The sequence below is a fragment of the Dendrobates tinctorius genome, unplaced genomic scaffold (assembly GCF_039654945.1).
Source record: "Dendrobates tinctorius isolate UK_male_01 unplaced genomic scaffold, ASM3965494v1 ptg000243l, whole genome shotgun sequence".
In the NCBI taxonomy this organism is placed as follows: domain Eukaryota; kingdom Metazoa; phylum Chordata; class Amphibia; order Anura; family Dendrobatidae; genus Dendrobates; species Dendrobates tinctorius.
In genome coordinates, this window is record NW_027361910.1 from 11,216,310 (window position 1) to 11,235,778 (window position 19,469).

Sequence of the window (19,469 nt, forward strand, 5' to 3'; positions counted from 1 at the left end):
TCTCAGGAGGCAGGCTCAGACGGTGTTAGGCCCAGTATGGATTGCACGTGATTGCACAAAGGTTAGAAAGGGTACCGTATCCCCAGATAACATGTATGGATAGCGTACACATTCAAAATATATGTCTCAGGAGGCAGGCTCAGACGGTGTTAGGCCCAGTATGGATTGCACGTGATTGCACAAAGGTTAGAAAGGGTACCGTATCCCCAGATAACATGTATGGATAGCGTACACATTCAAAATATATGTCTCAGGAGGCAGGCTCAGACGGTGTTAGGCCCAGTATGGATTGCACGTGATTGCACAAAGGTTAGAAAGGGTACCGTATCCCCAGATAACATGTATGGATAGCGTACACATTCAAAATATATGTCTCAGGAGGCAGGCTCAGACGGTGTTAGGCCCAGTATGGATTGCACGTGATTGCACAAAGGTTAGAAAGGGTACCGTATCCCCAGATAACATGTATGGATAGCGTACACATTCAAAATATATGTCTCAGGAGGCAGGCTCAGACGGTGTTAGGCCCAGTATGGATTGCACGTGATTGCACAAAGGTTAGAAAGGGTACCGTATCCCCAGATAACATGTATGGATAGCGTACACATTCAAAATATATGTCTCAGGAGGCAGGCTCAGACGGTGTTAGGCCCAGTATGGATTGCACGTGATTGCACAAAGGTTAGAAAGGGTACCGTATCCCCAGATAACATGTATGGATAGCGTACACATTCAAAATATATGTCTCAGGAGGCAGGCTCAGACGGTGTTAGGCCCAGTATGGATTGCACGTGATTGCACAAAGGTTAGAAAGGGTACCGTATCCCCAGATAACATGTATGGATAGCGTACACATTCAAAATATATGTCTATACATCAGGAGGCAGGCTCAGACGGTGTTAGGCCCAGTATGGATTGCACGTGATTGCACAAAGGTTAGAAAGGGTACCGTATCCCCAGATAACATGTATGGATAGCGTACACATTCAAAATATATGTCTCAGGAGGCAGGCTCAGACGGTGTTAGGTCCAGTATGGATTGCACGTGATTGCACAAAGGTTAGAAAGGGTACCGTATCCCCAGATAACATGTATGGATAGCGTACACATTCAAAATATATGTCTATACATCAGGAGGCAGGCTCAGACGGTGTCAGGCACAGTATGGATTTGACGGCCCAGATTACACAGCGGAGGAGCAGGGAGAGGTAAAGATTGTAAATGCTGGGGCCCTGACCAAGCAAGGGGGGCCCGCTCGTGGGCGTCGGTACTGGCACTGGGCCCCTCATAGTACAGCGGTGTGTCTGACGGCGGGTGTGCACCACCACCGTCAGAGACACTTGATTGCACTATGAGGGACCCTGTGCCAGTGCCCGCGCCCAAGAGTCGGCCTACCCACCTGTCCAGGGCAGCGGCACTCGCACGGTGTCATGCGCTAGGTGGTGACCCCGGCCATGGGGGGGGAGGCAGCACAGTTAGGGAGTTTTAGAAAGTGGCATATGTTGATGTTGGACATTCAGCTGATGCAAAAGGCGAAATAGGTGAAGTCCCAGGAAGAGGTGGACCAAAGCAAGCCTTTTTTCTGTCACCCTATGTGTCATCAGGGGAAGGTGGGACAAAATCCTTGGAAACCCATGCATGGTTCATTTTAATGAAGGTTAGATCATCCACATTTTGAGTTGACAGACGGGTCCTTTTTTCTGTCAGGATTGATCCAGCTGCACTGAAGACTCTTTCCGATAGCACACTTGCAGCTGGGCAAGCGAGCTCCTGTAAGGCATATTGGGCCAATTCAGGCCAGGTGTCCAGTTTAGCGGCCCAATAGTCAAAGGGGAATGACCTGTGTGGGAGAACATCGATATGGGAGGAAAAGTAGTTTGTAACCATAGTTGACAACTGCTGTCTCCTGTCACTTTCCATCGATGCAGTATTACCAGTTGTGTGAGCGGTATTTGAAAAATCAGTCCACAACATTGTCATGAAACCCCTGTCTCCAACGCCACTTCTGCTGTGTGCACCACGAACACCTCTGCCAAGCTGCCCCCAGCCCGTACGGCTCGTGTGAGAACCATCACCGCTGCTGTGTGCTGGGAATGCCTCAAGCAACCGATTTACCAGAGTTGCTTGTTTATTAGCCAATATTAGGTCAAGGTTCTCCTGTGGCATGATGTTTTGTAATTTGCCTTTATAGCGTGGATCCAGGATGCTGGCCAACCAGTAGTCGTCATCGTTCATCATTTTGGCAATGCGGGGGGTCCCTTTTTAGGATCCGCAAGGCATAATCTGACATGTGGGCCAATGTTCCCGGTGTCAATGATGCACTGCGAGTGCTGGGTGGAGGAGCACTTTCTGGCAAATCCACATCCCTCCAGTCACGCACAAACCCTGTACCAGACCTTGCCACGCCAACATTTTCACTTGCCCCACGAGATGCATCCTCCTCCCCTAAGTAATCATCCCCATCATCCTCCTCCTCCTCCTCTTCTTCCTCCACCTCGTCCAGGAGAGGTCCCTGAGCAGACAATGGCTGAATGTCATCAAGGATTCCCTCCTCCTCTTCCTCCTCATCAACATTGGCTGCAGACGCCTGCTCCTTAAGGTGCGTCAAAGTTTGCATGAGCAGACGCATAAGTGGGATGCTCATGCTTAGGATGGCGTCGTCTGCGCTTACCAGCCGTGTGCATTCCTCAAAACACTGAAGGACTTTATAGAGGTCTTTCAGCTTCGACCACTGCACACCTGTCAACTCCATGTCTGCTCTCAAAGTGCCTGGCCGTGTATCCTCCCACAAATGCATTATGGCCTGCCTCTGCTCGCACAGCCGCTCCACCATGTGCAGGGTGGAGTTCCACCTTGTTGCAATGTCGATAATGAGGCGGTGGTTGGGAAGGTGGAGCAATCGCTGCAGCTTCTGCATACGAACGGAGTGTACAGGCGACCGGCGGATGTGCGCGCACAGTCTTCGCACCTTCTGGAGCAGGGCTGTTAACTCCGGATAATTTTTGAGGAAGCACTGCACCACCAGGTTCAAGGTGTGAGCCAAGCAAGGTATGTGGCTGAGTTTTGAAAGGGCTATGGCTGCCACAAAATTACGGCCGTTATCACTAACTACCTTGCCTGCCTCAAGATGTACACTGCCCAGCCATGACTCAGTTTGTCGCTTCAAGTACTCGGCCAGCACCTCGGCGGTGTGTCTGTTGCCCAAACACATCATCTGCAACACAGCCTGCTGACGCTTTCCACTAGCTGCTCGATAGGGGGACACATCGTGTGCAACAGTGGCAGCTGCAGATGGAGTGCTCGTACGACTGCGCTCTGTGGACTAGCTTTCGCTTCTGGAGGAGGAGGAGGAGGGTCGAACGCCTACAGCCAACTGTTTCCTATACCGTGGGCTAGGCAGCACTGTCCCACCACCGCTGTCCCCTGTGGACCCTGCATCCACCACATTAACCCAGTGCGCAGTGATGGACACGTAACGGCCCTGGCCATGCCAACTGGACCATGCATCAGTTGTGAGGTGCACCTTTCCGCTCACTGACTGCTTGAGTGCATGGACAATGCGGTCTTTCACATGATGGTGGAGGGCTGGGATGGCTTTGCGAGAGAAGAAGTGGCGACTGGGTAGGTCATAGCGTGGTACTGCATAGGCCATGAGTTCGCGGAAAGCTGTGCTTTCCACCAACCGAAAGGGCATCATCTCAAACGAGATTAGTTTGGCAATGTGGGCGTTCAAACCCAGTGTACGCGGATGAGAGACTGAGTACTTTCTTGACCTACTCATAGTGTCTGGGAGGGTGAGCTGGACTTGAGAGCTGCATATGGTGGAAGTAGCGGTGGACAGGGCGGACTGAGAGAGGGTTGATGATGGTGATGGAGTTGGTGTTCTTTCTGATGGCCTAGAATCAGTCTTTCGTTGATATAACAGTGGGATTCCCTGACTGCTGTGGCCTTGCAACGACACCTCAACATTTGCTGCTGTGCTAACCGGTGGGCTTACAGTGGGGGAAACAATGTAGTGTTGCTGACTACCTTCGTTGTGATCAGTTGCACATGTGGCACTTGAGGATTGGTGTTGTGTCCACGCTTGCAAGTGCATGCTGGTTAAATGTCTAAGCATGCAACTGGTATTCACATTTTTCAGATTTTTCCCTCGGCTAAAGGTCTTTGCGCACTTCTTACAGATAACCTTGGCCTGATCATGATGATTTTGTTCAAAAAAGTGCCACACTGCACTCTTCCTACTTTGGCAGACATTTTGCGGCCTAGCACGCTGTGATCTTTTGACCCTCTGGACAAGCTGTCCAGCAACTCTTTTTATGTTTGGAACCTGTCTTTGGAGTGCTACGGGCCTGCCAGATAACAGCTGTTGCGATTTTGATGTCTGCTGTGGATGCTCCTCATCTGAGCTATTGGAAGCAGCACCCTCTTCCCCCAATGGATGCCAATCTGGGTCAACAACTGGGTCATCCATCACCTCCTCTTCTATGTCATGTGCACCTTCCTCTGTGTCACCGTGTATGGTGGTATAGTGTGCGGGAAGGGGCACCTGAGTCTCATCAGGGTCAGAATCTGGCTCTGTACACTGCGAGGACAATGTAGTGCTCTGAGTGAATGTACCAGCAGAATCATCCATCAGCGGCTGTGCATCAGTGCACTCCATGTCAGATTCATCTTGGCCTGGGTAATTCACCATTTGACTTGATAATCCAGGCATGGTATGTGAAAACAGCTCCATGTAGTAATCAGTAGTATGGCCTGCGTCATCCTTCAATCTTGGTTGGGGTGAAGGACACAAGGAAAGGTGTGGTTCATGAACATGAGCCTCCAATGACGACTCAGTGCTTTTACTTTTTACAACTGAAGAAGAGGAGGCGATAGAGCTGGAGGCTGAGTCAGCAATGTAAGACAAAACTTTTTCCTGATGCTCTGGCTTTAAAAGCGGTTTGCCAACTCCTAGAAAACTAAGCTTTCGAGGCCTTATGTAGCCAGACGATGATGCAGGCTCAACACCTCCTGCATTCGGTCCTATTTTGCTCTTGCCACTACCATCAGATCCACCACCAACACCATCATTACCAGCTGCCAAGCCCCGCCCAATTCCACGGCCTCTTCCACCAGCCTTCCTCATTTTTGGTAGAAATGTAGACAAAATCCAACAAACTATATAGTAATGTAAAACAAGGTACAAGGTGTCTATAGGACAGGGGAGATTTTGAATTTCTGCAGACACTTGTGGACACTGGACACTTTTGGATTGTGTGAGGCCCACTGATATCTGACCGCTATGTGACAGGCTCGATGGCACAGCTGTGACCAAAGTGACTAGAGGATAAGGGAGATTGTGAATCTCTGCACACACTTTTGGACACTGGACACTTTTGGATTGTGTGAGGCCCAATGAATATCTGAGCGCTATGTGACAGGCTCGATGGCACAGCTGTGACCAAAGTGACTAGAGGATAAGGGAGATTTTGAATCTCTGCACACACTTTTGGACACTGGACACTTTTGGATTGTGTGAGGCCCAATGAATATCTGAGCGCTATGTGACAGGCTCGATGGCACAGCTGTGACCAAAGTGACTAGAGGATAAGGGAGATTTTGAATCTCTGCACACACTTTTGGACACTGGACACTTTTGGATTGTGTGAGGCCCAATGAATATCTGAGCGCTATGTGACAGGCTCGATGGCACAGCTGTGACCAAAGTGACTAGAGGATAAGGGAGATCTTGAATCTCTGCACACACTTTTGGACACTGGACACTTTTGGATTGTGTGAGGCCCAATGAATATCTGAGCGCTATGTGACAGGCTCGATGGCACAGCTGTGACCAAAGTGACTAGAGGATAAGGGAGATTTTGAATCTCTGCACACACTTTTGGACACTGGACACTTTTGGATTGTGTGAGGCCCAATGAATATCTGAGCGCTATGTGACAGGCTCGATGGCACAGCTGTGACCAAAGTGACTAGAGGATAAGGGAGATTTTGATTCTCTGCACACACTTTTGGACACTGGACACTTTTGGATTGTGTGAGGCCCAATGAATATCTGAGCGCTATGTGACAGGCTCGATGGCACAGCTGTGACCAAAGTGACTAGAGGATAAGGGAGATTTTGAATCTCTGCACACACTTTTGGACACTGGACACTTTTGGATTGTGTGAAGCCCAATGAATATCTGAGCGCTATGTGACAGGCTCAATGGCACAGCTGTGACCAAAGTGACTAGAGGATAAGGGAGATTTTGAATCTCTGCACACACTTTTGGACACTGGACACTTTTGGATTGTGTGAGGCCTACTGATATCTGAGCGCTATGTCACAGGCTCGATGGCACAGCTGTGACAAAAGTGACTAGAGGATAAGGGAGATTGGATTGCTTTTAAAAAAGCAGTTTGCAGAGCAGTGGGTAAACAGCAATGCCAGGCTGTCAGGAAGCCTTAAAAGGCAGCCCAATAACCAACACCACTGATACACCACAATATAGCCTCCCCTTGCACTGTACACACAGTGACTGGTGTGTTGTGCAGGCCAAATTGCTAGCAGCAGAAGCAGTTTTTTTTTCTTCTCAGCAGGACAAAAAAAAAAAATTGGGATTGCTCTTAAAAAAGCAGTTTGCGGAGCAGTGGGTAAACAGCAATGCAGGAATGTCAGGAAGCCTTAGAAGGCAGCCCAACAACCAACACCACTGATACACCACTATATAGCCTCCCCTTGCACTGCACACACAGTGACTGGTGTGTTGTGCAGGCCAAATCGCTAGCAGCAGAAGCAGTTTTTTTGTCTTCTTCCCTGCCTAACGCTCTCCCTACAGAATCAACAACCTCTCCCTATACTGAGATCGGCAGAAGTAAGATGGCGTTCGGCGTGCACGCCCTTTTATACCCCCTGTGACGCCCACCAAAGCAAGCCAATCACTTGCATGCCCTTCTGAAAGTTGGTGGTGACCCCTGCCTATGTCATCACGTTGCCCACAGTGTCCGTGGATCCTGATTGGCTGAAAAAGAGCGCAAAGCAATCTTTTGAAACGCGACTTTGGCGCGTAAGTCGCCGACCTCGTGGCCGACCTCATCCTAGGGTCGGGTTTCGTTTCATGAAACCCGACTTTGCCAAAAGTCGGCGACTTTTGAAATTGTTCGACCCGTTTCGCTCAACTCTACTCAGAACATCTATTACTGATCATTTTGTGCACATTGAAGTGCGTTAGTTTAGCCCTTTATCAATATATGATGTACAGTTAAGTCATTTGTTGGGTCCCTGACTTCAGTATGGGCTTGCATCTTTCCCAGCAGATGATGGCTAATTTAATCAGCTATTATCTGACTCTAGCAGATGGAGCTCCATCCACAGCTGTTAACAAGTTAAATATCACTGTCTATCTCTGACAGTGGCATTTAACATGCACCAACAGGAGGTGCAAAATTCCACACACCCATCAGCGCTCCCCTGATGTGTTCATGGGGCACTGATGGGTTGACATGACAGACGTGGGTTTGTTGAAGACCTCTGTGCTTGTCATGACAATTTGCCTGTGAAAGACATAATTTAGCTGCTGTTCATAGGAGACTGTAATTTTCACTATAAATAGTAGTGCTAAGGCACTGCTATGTATAGTAGAAGCAATTAGACAATTGCAGCTTCAAGTCCCCTAAGGGGACTAATAAAAACAGTATATAGTGAAAAAATGTTTTTAAAAATATGAAAAAATAATAAAATACAACAGTTCAAATCACCCCACAATTGCCCAATTAAAAAGGAATCAATTAAAAAATACACATATTTGGTATTTCTGCATTTGTGAAAGTCTAATCTATCAAAATCTAAAATAAATTAATCCAAATGACTGATTTAATTAATTAAATAAAAATGCCATATTTACGGTTTCTTGGCCACCACAACATTGCAATAGAATGAAATTAGATCTACCTTCTCTCTACACAAGCTGCAAAGTTTAAAAGAATCCCTCCCAATGCAGAGGAAGGTTCCAGTATAGCAGCAGTGACTCACCTTGCACTGAAGGTCCATGGAAAGGCTTTTTGTGCTGTGTTGAACCCATGGAGAGTCTTCAGGAATGGGACACTCAGGAGACCTTGACCAGGTAGCTTGATTTGGAGCAAGGAGATCGGCTAGCGAGATCGCTGATTTGTGACGCCACAGCGATCTCGCCAGCAAGATCACTGTGTGTGACAGGGATCAGTGACTTGCCCCCCTGCTGGGTATCGCTGATCGTGCACTATCGTCCTGGGCCATTTTTTGATTGCTGGTTTCCCGCTGGCCAGCACACATCCCTGCGTGTGGCAGCGAGAGACCAGCAATCAGCGACGCTGCACTCTGGTTTCCAACGTAAACATGGGTTATCTAAGAGCCGTGCGGCTCTTAGAAACCCGCTGTTTACCTTAGATATCAGCGTGCACGCTGGTTTCCAAGGTAAACAGCGGGTATCCAAGAGCTGCGCGGCTCTTAGATAGACAATGTTTACATTGGAAACCAGCTTGCTCACTGGTCCTGATCACTGGAGGGGCTGTCTAACGTTGTCCCAGTGATCCCATCCATGTCGGATCGTTGGTGGGATCGCTGGGACATCGTTATGTGTAACGGGGCCTTAAGTCTATTCAGGGTTGAAGGTAGCTGCCATGACCCAAATACTTTCATGCAGGGCCTCCATCTTGTTCAGAACTTTCTTATCCTCTCAGGTTGTGAATGCAGCATGGATAACCTGTGGCACTAGCAGCTTTGCACCAAAGCGGGTACCACAACCTTTACTACTTCTTTTAAAGGATCTCCTAATCAGCTTTTCTGCACACCTAAGTAATTCAAACCCATAATTATTAACCCCTATTGGCTCCTAAAATGCCCCAGCAATGTTTCTCTCCAGCTCTTTCTTAACCAGCAAAACCTTTTTGAATGTGCTTTCCATAGTCTAAAGTGCTTTTATTTTGTTCTCCAGAAGTGCTGGTGTAGAATAGAACAAGCAGCAGTAATCACTAAAAGTAGCACTTGCAAGAGAAAGCTGCCTTTTGGGATGTTATTTTCTCACCTAACAGTAAAACTCATCCCAAAGTTATGTCAATACTGTCCACACTTGGCATTGGAAATAGTTCATCCATCAAAAACAGTATGGGTAATTGTTATTGCACAGCAAAGATCCAGGCACAAATGTAGTTTTCCCTTTGATTATTGCTAAGTTAGCATTAAAGACATGCTACGAAAACAAAATAGAGACATCCACACTGATACTCTTAGTTAATTAAACTAGGGAAATATTTACTAACATATAGAATACAGCTAAAAGGCCTGTGAGAAAGTGAAGATGCACGTTTGCTGAATAATGCAAACCCACGCATCTCCAAGGAAATACATTAAAGTGCAGCTCTTAAAGTTAATTAAGGTACCAAAACAATTCTGGATGAAAAATAATATAGATTCTTAAGCAAAATAATAGGCATGTAGGTTGAATACAAGCAAAATTCTGTATTCAGCGGTTCATGGCAGCCTTTCTTTTTTCATAGAAAATAATCAATAAACAGTTGCCCTTAAAACAGTTTTAAAGAGGATATCAACTACTTTTAAAAACAAGGCATGTAGTTCCTAACAGTGGCAACTACCTGCCTGTTGTACTTGGTGCCGATCATTGACCACTCCTGTCAGAGATTTAGCTACTTCCTGGCCACAGAGAAGCAGTTTCGCTTCCAGCTGAAAGTGTGGAACTACTGACATCATGCTGATTGACAACCTTTTTCCCCCAATTATGCAGCAGAAGCTGGCTGTCAATCAACATGACACCAATAGTCCCGCCGTGTGAGCAGGAAGAGAAACTGCTGCTGTGTTGAAAAGGAGTAGATGAATCTCTGGCAGGAGCAGTCAACAACTGGCACTGGGTACAAAAGACAGGTAGTTGCCTCTATTAGCACCTGCAAGCCTTTTTTTCTAAAGTCCCGGATATCCTCTTTAAATGGGCTGTCGTAATAAGAAAGCTATGTTGGTTTACCAAGAATGAGTTTCCCCAAATACTCGATCTTGGCCCAAGGAATTAAGAATGTCAGAAACAGAAGGAAAGTTTGATAAAAAAAAAGAAAAATTATAGGATGCACCTTAGCCCTTTGTGTTTCATTTTTCGATTGAAGATTTCCATGGGAAAATTGCTAGACTATACCTCCATAACATAAATGGCCACTCACAAGGCATTTTAAAAACTGGTCCTAATCCACCCAAAGATACAAAATATATCAGAGACACATGTTCTAGGGCACATTTTCATGCGTTCACCCTTTTTGAAGTCCATTAACTGGGACAGTCTTGAATATAAATGGGACAGTGCCACCTGAGTCCCTTTTAGATACTGGTAAATGAAGCCAACTTAAGAAAAAATGGGCATCATAACCCATTTTTCTTAGTGATTGGTGTATAGTAAGAGACGGAAGTTAAGGGTATTTAAACCACAGCGCCACTTTTTGACAGCACTGAAGAATAAGAGTCAGAATTTCTCCAGGGCCTTGGCTACTGGAGGTAGCTGAGACCCCAGAGAACTTAAGTCGGGTCAGTTTTTACTGACCCGGTGTTGCGATCGCTGTTATTAACAGTATAACGATGACCACAAAAAAGTAATATTTCCATTTCATTTCTCTCTTCTCTGATGTCATCGCACATTAGAGGAGAGAGAAATAGGGTCCCCCGATCTCCCCCGGTACCTCCTTTTTCCCTGCAAACATCCATGAAGTCCCCGTCATGAGATCTGCCGGCCGATCCCCAGCTAGACCCTATCACAGTGATCAAAATAAAGAAACAGTAAATACACCCCCCTTATCGCCCCCTTAGTTAGGTAAAAACAATAAAATAAAATAAATGTATTTATTTCTATTTTCCCATTAGGGCTAGAGTTGAGCTAAAGTGAGTTGGGCTAAAGTGAGTTCGGCTAAGGTTAGGGTTGGGGATAAAGTTAGGATTAGGGTTTGGGCTAAAGTTAGAGTTACGCTGTGGCTAAAGTTAGGGTTCGGGCTACGGTTGGAATTACATACAGGGTTTGGATTAGGGTTAGGGGTGTGTTAGGGTTAGGTTTGTGGTTAGGGTTATGGTTATCGTTGGGATTAGAGTTAGGATATTGGTTAGGGATATGGTTAGGGTTGGGATTAGGGTTAGTGGTGTGTTGGGGTTAGGGTTTGGTGTTAGGGATATGGTTAGGGTTGGAATTAGGGTTAGGAGTGTGTTGGGGTTAGGGAAGTAGCTAGAATTGGGGGTTTCCACTGTTTAAGTACAGCATGGGGTCTCCAAACGTGACATGGTACCATCATTGATTCCAGCCAATTTTGCATTCAAAGTCAAACGGGTGCTCCCTCCCTTCTGAGCCCTGACATGCACCCAAACAGTGGCTTTTCCCCACATATGGGGCATCTGTGTACTCAGGAGAACTTGCACAACAAAATTTGTGGTCCATTTTCTCCTGATACCTTTGTGAAAATAAAAAAAATTGGTTTCAAAGTAAATTTTTTGTGAAAAAAGTAAAATGTTCATTTTCCCTTGCACATTGCTTTAGTTCTTGTGAAGCACCTGAAGGGATAATAAACTTCTTGAACGTGGTTTTGCACACCTTGAGGGGTGTAGTTTTTAGAATGGTGTCACTTTTGGGTATTTTCTGTTATATTGACCTCCCAAACTCCCTTTAAATGTTAGGTAGTCCCTAAAAAAATGGTTTTGTAAATTTGGTTGGAAAAATAAGAAATCGCTGGTCAACTTTTAACCATTATAAAGGCCTAACAAAAAAAATTATGTTTCCAAAATTGTGCTAATGTAAACTAGACATTTGGGAAATGGTTTTTTTTATTAACTATTTTGTGTAACACCACTCTGATTTAAATGTACAAAAATTAAAAGTTTGAAAATTGCAAAATTTTCAAAATTTTTGCCAAATTTCCATTTTTTTCATAAATACAGTGTTGTGCAAATTAATTGGGACAAGGCATTTTTTTAAGTAAAATCATAAGTTGGTTACCAGTCTGTGATTCAAACCAGTTTTAATTGCTTTGAACAGGCACGCACAACTGTTCAAAGCAGTTAAACGTGGTTTGAATCACTGACTGGTAACCAACTTACGATTTTACATAAAAAAATGCTTTGTCCCAATTAATTTGCACAGCACTGTAAATGAAATTTATATCAAAGAAATGTTATCACTAACATGAAGTACAATATGTCAAGCGAAAGCAATCTCAGAATCAGTGGGATACATTGAAGCTTTCCAGAGCTATAACCACATAAATTGGCAGTGGTCAGAATTTTAAAAAAGTGCTTGGTCATTAAGTACCAAGTTGGCTCTGTTACTAAGGAGTTAAATATCAGACAAAGATGACACAAACACAAAATGCAGTTTTTAAATGAAGATCTTTATTATTAAGGAAAAAAAGAAACCCAAACCTGTATGAAGAATTAATTGCCCACCCTCATTAAAACCATAAATTGACTGTGGTTTATCAAGAAATCACTTAAATAGGACCTGCCTAACAAAGTGAAGATCCTCAAAAGATCCTCAAAAGCTAGACATCATGCCGTGATGCAAAGAAATTCTGGAACAAATGAGAAACAAAGTAATTGAGATCTATCAGTCTGGAAAAGATTATAAAGCCATTTCTCAAGCTTTGGGACTCCAGAAAATGACAGTGAGAGCCATTATCCACAAATAACAAAAACATGGAACAGTGGTTAATAGAGATGGGTGAGCTGAACCGTAAAGTTACTGTTCGGGTTCAGCACCCCAAACTCGAGTGTTTCTCATGCTGTCATGTACCTGACAGCAGCAAACATTGCCTCTGATCTTACCATCGGTCAGACAGCTGCGGTTCCCTTGCTGTCATTTGTGCAGCTGTGACCACAGTTATAAAGTTTTACCTCCAGTCAATGCACTCTAAATAAAGATTTTTCCCTGTATTTTTGATAACCAGTCAGAGAAAACTGACAGCTGTCGGTTGCAACGCTCAGCTGTCAGAGTTAGCATGGCTGGTTATCAAAAATAGCGATGTCCCAACGCCATTTTTTGAAATGATTTAAATAAATAATATTAAAAAATGGCAGGGAGTCCCCCCTTTTTGGACAACCAGCCAAGCTAAAGCAGGCAGCCGGGGGCTTAAATTCTCAGGCTGGTAAGGGTTGCAAAATAATTTAAAACTATGTCATGGGGACCCCTCTATTCTTGATAACCAGCTTAGCTAATGCTGGCAGCTGAGAGTTGCAGCCTGCTTTCAGTTTTGCCTGGCTGGTTATCAAAAATATAGCTTTTTTTAATTATGTACTTAGAGTGCAGATGCAGGCTGATGAATACTCCCATCAGCCGATGCCTGCTTTCACTGTCACTGTCATTAGTGGCATCAGGTGTAGACTGATGGGAGTAGTAGTCCCATCAGACGCCAGTGACCACAGGTAAACTTTTTACCTCCGATCACTGCTGTGAGTTCATGTGGCTGTCTTACCAGCAGTAATGATTTTACCACTGATCAGAGGCAGTGTTTGCCAGACTGTCATGCACATGACAGCATTGTGGACACTGGATGTTCGGGCCCCCCATGAACTAGAATGTGGGCTACTTAGAGGCCTTCTCTCTGCACATATGTACCTTAAAATGGTATCAATAAAAATGTCAGCATAGGGTGCAACAAATAAGTCGTCACACAGCCCCATACCACAAAAACTGAAAATGTTATAGGTTTTGGAAAATGGCAACAGAAGCAACAGTTTTTTTTTTTACAAATGTCTGCATTTTTTCACCACTTAAATAAAAAAAAAATGAACCCAACGTCTGCAGGTTAATAGAGTAATTTTACAGGATTGCTATAATTTGGATTGCAGCAGGTCTGGGAAGACTAGGAGAGAGGGGTAGGAAAAAAGGTGGTACTACCTTATTCCTCATGCATTTGCCAATTCACTATATTGGCAACTGTTATTGGTGAGAAAGCACCCGAGCATTGTTTGGCACATTTTTGCTTCCTTTGCTAAGGCTTACCAAGTGTCCATAGAATGGCTTAACTTTGTAATAATGAGCAATTTCATCTTCACAAGGTATTTCGTCTTGACATGATGCGATTACAAAGATATTGTATTGTGAATGAGGATTATGATGGCACCTCATGTGCTTACTCAGCTCTTTCCATGTAACTCACCATTCAGAAACAGCCATACTGTCATTAGTAGTTAGAATTGGCTGTCAAGTCCAATGAGAATCAGTGTATGTTTGTAGCAGTGTGCAAGTATTAAAACAAATGCACATTTTATATTAGAACACATGGCTCCTCAAACTGTGTTAAACGCTACAGGCTGGCAATTGGACAGTTAAGCTAAAAGGAGAAAGCACCACTTAAGGTTTAGAGATTTTGGGATTTCTAAGAAACTACCCACACTGCTAAATAATGCAGCATTCAAGATGTCAGAGAGTGTAAAAAAGTGGTCTTTATTCACCCATGCTTGTGCAACATTTTGGCTCTTCAAACTGAGCCAAAAAGTAGTCAAGAAAATACCCAGCTAGAGAAGGGACACAGCTGTGGAGGGAGAGTTTCACAAAGGGTTTTAGAGCTCCATGTAAGCCTGACCCTTTATTATTTTGGCCACGTAACTTGTGGTCAGCATTAGCTTGTCCTCAAGTAGTTTTGCAAGATCTGGCAAGAGAGGTTGAGCTAGGGTAGATGAAGGGTCCGTTCCTAGGTTAACAACTCTGTGATTTAAGGGTTTTGTCTTTAGGGAGTCATCCTAAAGAAGGAGCCTAAACCGTTTAGGGTGATTAATCATCTGTCCTCTTAAGCTAAGCGATTGGTTGCATTGGTTAACACCTTTGCGTCATACTTTCTTTGATGTGGAGGTAATTTGATTGACAAAATTTGGTAAAACTGCACTATTGAAGAAAATAAACATTGAAGCGGCATGTTATCTTTTACTGGTGCATTCTGTAGATTTTTATCTCTTGAGTTGTCAGTAGTAGGGGGAATATTTTGTTGATGTGTGTTTTCCAATGCAGTGCACAATTTTATGTTCTTTTTTTAAATGTTTAGCACTTTTTTTGGAGTGGACAGTAAAGAAGGAAGTCAGTGTGCAGTCGATCCTTCAGAACCTACATGAGTTTTTATTCATCAGTTGGTGTATTTACCGTTATTGACAATTCAGAAAATTTTTGGGAGGTTAGCTGTGGAAAAAAACAGAGGGTCTGTCTATGTTGTTTGCTATTGTAGATGTTCTGATTGATAGTTTGGAATGTAGGAATATACCGTATATTGTCCAAAGACAAGAATTTTTATTTATTGACTGTAGTGTAGAAAGCTAGATTACAGGGTAAAATTAAATTAAAGAGCCTCCAGTCATTTTAGGGATCATTGCTAGGAAAATTAAACTTTACATGCCAAATTATTCAGATGGGCAGAGCTTTTTTTGAATTGGAAGCTCCAGCACCATCAATAATATAGGTTGAAGAGGTTTTAAAGGAATTCAGTGGTAGGTCAGTATGGATAGGTGCGCCTATTTAAAATTTTGATCTGGATAGTCACACATGCAGCAGCACTGGCAGGTTTTGGTTTTAATTGTTGTGGGTAGTGATTTACTGAACGGTGGTCAGTGGTGTGGTAGGCTGCAAAACGCTTAGGAAATGTAGTTTTATTGTAACTGATTCCTATTTTTGTGGTTTGAAAGATTTGCAGAACAATTATTGGGATAGGAAGGTGAGATTTCACTGCGACAACCTAGATGTAGTTGAGGTCATCAATAAACAGTCAGCAACTTTTCCACTATTCATTTAGTTAATTACTTATTACTGTGCTGACTGTGCTGTCAGGTCATGGCTAGTGATGGGCGAGCATTAAAAAGCTCGGGTCGAGCAAATTGGAATGCTCAGGTGCTCGACCCGAGCAACGAGCCCAATGTCTATGGGAAAACAGAGCATTTTTGCCACGATCCCCCCCAGGGGGCCATTTTAGGGTCTAAAAATGTTTCAAATTAATGGGAAGAGTGCTCAAATGCCATGGGAACATCATGGGTAATACCCCCGGAAGCATTTCTGACTCCCAGTTCACAGCTGTGAACAATGTTGTCAGAGTATTACGACACTTTTACAGGCGCACACTAAAACATACAAAAACAAAATCAAAATGGATTTTCCTGGGAAATATGTTAAGGAATATCCTTTCCAGGGTAATGATTTTGTATGTAAGGCAAATTAATTAACTCAAAAGAACAATGTTCCTCCACCACTTGGGCTATGTTCACACTTAGCGTTTTTGATGCATTTTCCCACTGTAGCATTGCTTTCAACCAATACAAATGCATTCACTGGGAAATGCCATTTTAACATTTAACAACCTTAGCTGGCCATGTGGACTATGACACATCATCAGGCACATCCTGTTTCATTTATGAAGGACGGACTCTGAAAGTCGCAAACTCTATTTTTATAGGCTCAGCAGTTGGCCCTCACTTTTCTTAGAGAGCCATAAGCTGGCTATTTTTGTTGTTCCTATGCAGTGAGTGGCTGGGCTGCCAAAAATTAGGACGCACCCAAATACCCCTTTGATGAGACATACAGGAGGGCCTCATAAAAAAATGTTCCTATTATAATAAAATGGGTTTCCCATAGTGTTTGCCTATGCATTTAATGCAAGGCCTGCCTTACCAAAAAGTTACATGCACTCCAAAAACACTTTTACCAGATGTCCTGGATGGCCACATGAAACCAAAGTTCCCATTATTTTTCATTTGGTACTGCCATACTGTTAGCCTATGCATTGACTGCAAGGCCTGTCTTGCCCCAAAGTTACATGCACCCCAATAACCCTTTGAACTAACGTACTGGATGGCCACATTAAACCAAAATTCCCATTATTATGAGTTTGTACTCCCAGAAAAGTTTGCCCATGAAGTGAATGCAAGGCCTGCCCTGCCCCAAAGTTACACGCACCTCAATAACACTTGGACCAGACATCCTGGATGACCACATGAAACCAAATTTCCCATTATTTTTCAATTGGTACTGGAATACTGTTAGCCTATGCATTGAATGCAAGGCCTGCCTTTCCCCAAAGTTACATGCACACCAATAACACTTGGATCAGAACATCCTGGATGGCCATATGAAACCAAAGTTCCCATTATTTTTCAATTGGTACTGGAATACTGCTAGCCTATGCATTGAATGCAAGGCCTGCCTTGCCACAAAGTTACACATACCCCAATAACCCTTTGATCCAACGTACTGGAGGGCCACAGGAAACCAAAGTTCCCATTATTATGATTTTTGGACTCCCAGAAAGTTTGCCCATAAAGTGAATGCAAGGCCTGCCCCAAATTTGCAAGCACCCCAATCCCCCTTGGAATAAGTGTGGAGGAGGGCCTCATAAATTTTTTTTCCCATTAAAAAGGAGTGGGTCTCCTATACTTGTAACGCCCATATGCTTTAGTATGGGCTGACAAACATTTGTCAAACCTTTCTCCCTGGGGGGTAGACATCAACATAGTGTGTAAACTTTTTTTAGCAGGCATCAAACACCCTTGAAAACAATAACGTGGTTTCCTACACAGTTGCTTCTGGGAAGGTGCAGGTTTTTAGCATAAATATGGCGGACAAGTCGTTGGATGAAGTGATCAGGAAAAGGGGCATGGTGATGGCAGGAATGGTAACGTGCAGGAATATTAACAGGGGGGCTATGGGAGGTATGAGATCCAGGATCCAGCCTACAATGATTACTCATTTACCCACCACCAATTATTATAATGCGTTTGATGCCCGTTAGAAGATAGGTGTAACAGATGCATGTATGAAGCTCAGCCTAAAAGATGTCTGTGAGAAATAGGTTGCCAAAGATGCACATGTCCGTATAAAGGGTAAAGTGCAAGATGCTTGTGAGATGCTTAATTCTAGAAAGCAGCAGATCAGTGTTGGAGGAAAACCAAACAAACTGATGGATGCTCATGAAAAACTAAGTTTAAAGAAGAGTGCACCGGCCGTAACTATTAACACACCTGTGTTAACATCTGTAAGAGCAGTGAGACTATGGAACTCTCTGCCATATGATGTTGTAATGAGTGATTCACTACTAAAATTTAAGAAGGGACTGGATGCCTTTCTTGAAAAGTATAATATTACAGGGTATATACACTAGTCTCCTTAATATTGCGTTGATCCAGGGAGCTAGTCTGATTGCCGTATGTGGAGTCGGGAAGGAATTTTTTTCCCCAATGTGAAGCTTACTGTTGCCACATGGGTTTTTTTTGCCTTCCTCTGGATCAACATGTTAGGGCAAGTTAGGATAGGATATGGGTTGAACTAGATGGACTTAAAGTCTCCCTTCAACCTTAATAACTATGTTACTATGTTACAAGGTTCTTTATACATATTATATTACCAAGAATATCCAAATTTCACAGCCGAAAACTATTTGTTCCGGTGTAACACTGTTAAAAGAATGCCAATAAACTTACATAACCACGACCCTGCGAAACAACAGATTTCCTCTTTACAAGATATGAACTATGATGGTATTGCTGACCACTTGGAACTTTCACACATCCCCACCAAGAAGATGAAGATCACAGCTGCCAACAATGTTCAAAAAAGACCGTGAATGTCTGGAAATTCATTTTCTCCTGGTCAAACTTTACCTCTTACTAAAGTGGTACAGAATGAGGCATACACAGCTCCCATGTTTAGTTAGGGCGAGATTTCAACACCTTTATTGCACACAAAGGCTCTAACCAACATGTCATGGACACTTGTCACAAAGGAGGCCAGTTCATCAGTTGGGCCCACTCCAAAAGAGTCCATCTTTAGCCCTTTAGAAGGCCAAAAAGTGACCATTGATAATTAGCATCCAAGAGTCCCAGAGGAAGATATCGTGTAGCTTTAATGTGCCTGTGGTGCCTTGAAACGCACCTGCTTGTTGAGTAACAGAGTTGATGAGGTTGTCCTTGTAAGAAAGTTAGATGCAGTTGGTACCTACAAAAAGTACAACAACAGATACCTAGATGGACAACCAATGAACTTCAATCTTCCTTTGAATGGTAGTGTGATAACATCAGACCAGCCCATAATTCTAAGATTAAGTGACATCCCATCAAAGAAGGAAGGTGAATCTACAAGAAACACAACCTTCTCTTCCTCCAGTGTTCCTTAAAATCCTTCACCTGAAGTTGATCCTGACACTATTTTAAAAGCACTGTTTAAATCCTCAGGGTCATCAGCAGTCATCCAACTACCTGCATTTCAGATTAGGTTTTTATGACACCGACACAACTTGGAGACTGTAATAAGAGAGCTTCACAATTCACTTATGGGCCCAGAGACTCCTTAAAAAAAACATACATTTATCTTCTTGGTTTTAGTTTAGCGCTGATGATCACCAGCAGGTAGTTGATGTTTGAAGGAGTCTGGCATCAGACATTGGACAATTTATCCTGTTCTCAGCATTGTAGTACAGTTCACCTTCGTTGTGGGGCAGTTGCATTA

At 43.8% G+C, this 19,469-nt stretch overlaps 1 protein-coding gene and 1 pseudogene across 1 annotated transcript in view; both read left to right on the forward strand.

Moving 5' to 3' along the window:
• Window positions 1-19,469, forward strand: part of TMEM132D (transmembrane protein 132D) — a 1,611,777-nt gene that overhangs the window by 992,150 nt on the left and 600,158 nt on the right. The gene's annotated exons all lie outside the window — the stretch shown is intronic.
• LOC141060719 (polymerase delta-interacting protein 3 pseudogene) lies at window positions 18,162-19,179 on the forward strand (annotated as a pseudogene).